The sequence below is a fragment of the Triticum dicoccoides genome, chromosome 3B, assembly GCF_002162155.2.
Source record: "Triticum dicoccoides isolate Atlit2015 ecotype Zavitan chromosome 3B, WEW_v2.0, whole genome shotgun sequence".
Taxonomy (NCBI): domain Eukaryota; kingdom Viridiplantae; phylum Streptophyta; class Magnoliopsida; order Poales; family Poaceae; genus Triticum; species Triticum dicoccoides.
In genome coordinates, this window is record NC_041385.1 from 5207807 (window position 1) to 5212223 (window position 4417).

Here is a 4417-nt window from a genome sequence, read left to right on the forward strand (position 1 = left end):
TTGTAAGCTTTCCTAGTAAATGCAACCCTAACTGCCAAAAACATTATAGAAGCCACCACTAATGGGTCGATTCGGAAGGCCCCTCGGCAATGTCCTCGCTGCTAACATGCCCCATCACTGGACCCATTGGTGGTGAACTATGTATCAAGGACACATCGCTCGCAAACTGGCTATTCCTCAGTACTGAGTGGTGCTACATAGTGATGAGGCCTCACAATGGATGGGTTGTACAAATCCGGGTTTAACCACCCCAATCTGCCCGAGTGGCCGACTGACATTTGCAACTAGGGGTAGGGTGGGAGGGGGGATTACACACATCAATAAGATAAGGGATAAATTTACATGCCCGATAAGTTTAGAGATACAATGTACTAGAAGTGTTCGCGCACGTTGCCGCGCCGTTTTTCTCCGCACGATCTCTTTACTGGATTGTTTTTTTCTTTGCCTTTTGCTTGTTATAGTTTAGTGTTTGTTTTGTGACGGACTGCTTGGTTTTTAGACCGTAGTTTTTCCCTAGGCCAGCACTGAACGCAGTTCTATGGAAACAGCACTATGAACGATGGGGGCACATCCAAAAAAAGATGTGCTTCAACGCGGGTGGCCAGCCTAAATACAAACATCTTTACACACAAAACACTACTACTACTACCTCTGTTCATTTTTATAAGACAGCTCTTATAAAAACAAAGAGGCAGCACTAATATTTGCTACAGAAAAATGTTCAAAAAAAAATTGCTACAGAAAGATGCTTGGTCTGGGTACAACCAGAAGTTTGTTCAATCTATCACACAGGCGGAGTTACCCACAAAAAAAAATTAAAAAAAATCACATAGGCGGAGCGACACATTAAAAAAATTAAAACTTAGCTAACTATGAGGTCTCACTGCGTTTTGACGTTCTGGTCCATAGGGTATGAAGAATTTTTTTTTTAGACAAGGGTATGAAGATCTAATGGTTCCACTCTGACAGATGGATGGCCAAAGCGCGCGTACAGGCCTCCTTATCACGCGTATGCATGATAGGCCGACGTGGAAGGGCTGCTGCTCCACAAGCCAACTTTCACGGCCTCTTGTTCACCGGGTTGTGGTGTTTGAATTGGGCTTGGGTTCTCTTAAGTAGCTGCGGCCCAATAAAATTTCCATCGTCCACCTTCTCTTTCTTGTTATTTTTTTTCTCGAATACGCATGAGTGTGCGTAATATATTATAGAAGAGAAAAGGGTAAAGAGCCCCTTCACTTTGGGTTTACATATACACTAGATCATTGACGGCGCGCGTTGCCGCGCCCGTCCATCTTTACAATGGAATGATAGGTATTACCACAGGTAAATGTTGTATGTGTGTAAACATAGCCAGGTTTTGTCAGTAATCAAAGTTGGAAACATTTCCCATTTTTTCATCGGTATGGAAAAATGGAGCACAATATTGATCAATAAAAAAGGTGAATTTCGTTTGGTCTGCAATGTAGAATGGCATCGGCTATGGACTTGGAGGTTAGGATTGACACAGGTTTCAGTTTTAAGGATTGGAAGATGTATTAGAAGACTGGTGCTCAATTCAGAGCACCACACAAGACAAGCTTTAAAGTAATCTGACTCTTACAAATAATAATAATGCTTAACATAGACTGCTTCCACACCCAGTCCAGGAAACCAACTTTTAACTCTTAACCGAGAAAATATATATCCTTATTGGGAGTAGAATTTTTCATCATCTCTAACATAGTTACAATTAGGTGTACGTGTGACGCATTGTTTTTCATAGTGTGTTGGCGAAGGTACACATGAGTACTAATCCTATAGTTCTGTTGTGCCGGAGCATTTGACTCGGTTTTGATTAAAAAAAATTCTTGGGTGAATACTGTCAAGGGTGAGCCCTTCCTTCAAGTCACCTTAGTCACCAATCCATCTGCAATACATGATGCATTGGTTAGAAATAGATATTGATGGAAGAAAACAAGTACTCCCTTTCAAATCCACTCAATTTGTCTCATCATCCAACTTTTGTATAATAACATTGAAAAGAACCAACGCAACAGCACTAAATTCTTGTTTCGGAACAGGCACACTACGAATAATAGTAACTCTTGGCATTTTTTCTCCTCTAAAAAGCCGAAGCCCTTCCGGCATAAGTTTCAGGAACAACTTTGGCTTTGGCCTTACCTACTTAAATCATCAACTTTGGCCTACTCACATAAGCAGAGAGAACTAACACATCAAACCTTCACTAACTGGATAGCAGATGGTACAATGGTATAAGAAGAAGAATAAAGTCACTTGGAAGAAAATGTGAAAAGTAAAACTATTATATATTGAAGAATGGTAGTACCTAATGGTAGCTGGAAGGACAAAAACATAAGTCTATTTAGCATCTCCCAATGCTTTGAAAGCCCCTCACAATGTCCATGTGTGATGATCTAATTACACAAGAGTTGCCACATGGATTATAGCTACTATAGTGTTGGAATACTACCAACATGAAAAGCACAAAAAACTGGGCATTGGAATCAAAGCTAAATATTTATCTTCACTCTCTAGCACAATATAACAGATGTCAATATAGGGAATGTAGAGGAAGATGAAACAATTGTCTGTAGCAAATATAGCTGAATGCAATGCAGGATCAAACGACAAGAAACTTCTAAGCATCTTAACTCTCTCAAAATATTTCTAAAATTAAAACTGACAAACACCAAAGTTAAGATCTTTTGGCTATCTTCCAGATAGAGTTAATTTGCAGCTACATGCAATTCTTCTTACCAAAGTAACTTGTAGGACAAAATTAGCAGCCACAAATCAACAAAAAGTCAAGATACTTAAAAAGTAGTATGTGGTGCGTGCAGTGTCCCCATAGAATCTCTACTTATTTGCAAAAGCATTTCCCCTACTTTGGAGTACTTTTATCTCAGTCCAACCTCTTATATCGAGGGTAGATTCATGAGAAGTCCCAAAAAAGAGTCCAAGTGCACTTGCGATCTGTATTAACATTACATGTCCAGAAACATATGCTTTTGCTGCCACCTAAAAAGTGGATGAAAAGTCATTTCTAGGCAGTAGATGTGGTAACTGTGGACATGAAGGACAACTTACACCAAGTACATGGATTAATTTGGTTGTAGGTCCTGCATCCAGTTCACCGAGAATGGCCTATAATCTTTTTCCGAGTGAAGATTTTGCGGGCATTGTCAGAGGAATTGGACGTGGAAGTACCCTTGTACCTTTTGTAGTTAGTTCTGTATCAGCTTCAGGACCTGTTGTTCAAAGAGTCCTTGTATGTTTTTCATTGTGAGATTGACCTATCTGCAGGAAGAAGTGAGAATAAACATTGGTAAGAAAATCTTGCATTAAAAAAAACTTCCCAAGGAGAGAAGCCTTCTGATGGCTTCAAAAATCTGTTTGTACCTGGTCGTACGAAGTAGTAAGTGATCCAGTGTGTGGATTACTATGTGAGCACCGTGATTCAATTCGTCACCAGATACAGAAGTGAAATGTTCAACAGTACCTGGGAGGTATTGATTGGTAGGTTTATCCATCTGGACGAAGAGTATGAAAATATGTCAGATCTGAAAAAACCCACACAACAAACATAAACTGAGAACTTGGGTACCTCTGGGAAGGAACTTTTTAAACGACTTTTGGCACGAATTGGTTAGTTCTTTAACCTGTACTGGAGATGCTCTATACTTATAGAAGAACAGTGTGTGAGAGGTCTGGCTAATGGTCATTATATGGTGTTTAATTGGTGTGTAATGTGCAGGCATTTATAAGTATTCAATTATCATTTTGCACCATATATCTGTAACTGATTAGTTAATTTATTCTTGGTAACTGATGAAGAAAGTTGTTTACATTTACTGTCGCTGGACCTGCGTTAGCCTGGGAGGAAAGAAAGAGCAGGAGTAACGATGATACAGGAGAGGAAGAAGAAGCTGCACGCTGCAATTCTTTGATGGGTGGGCACTAAAGGTGTGCTTCCATTGCTAAATTCAGGGTAACAATCCTGGTTTTGCATATGAATTTAGAGGCTAAGATGTTAGCTTCTGCTCATGTCAGGAGAAAGTTTAACTGGAAACTGAGAATGTGCATTTTGTATTTTTGTTATGCTAATAGAATTTGAGGTATTATAGCATGGAGAGGTAAACATTCTTCGCAGAACAGTAGAAGATCCAAGAAGTGCATTTTCTTACAGGAATAAAAACCAGAACCATGGTATATATTTTTCAAGTTTATCAGTTAGGATTTACTAAAGGAATTCGATGCATTTGTTGACTAATTAACCTTCTAAGCAAGGAACCATATAAGCTGCTGATATTTGAAAGAAGCTTACAGTAAATAAAATATAACACGGTATCCTTATCACACTGATTAACAAAATGAATTACAGTTAGCTTCAAACGTGGAGAGGCATGAGGTAATAGAT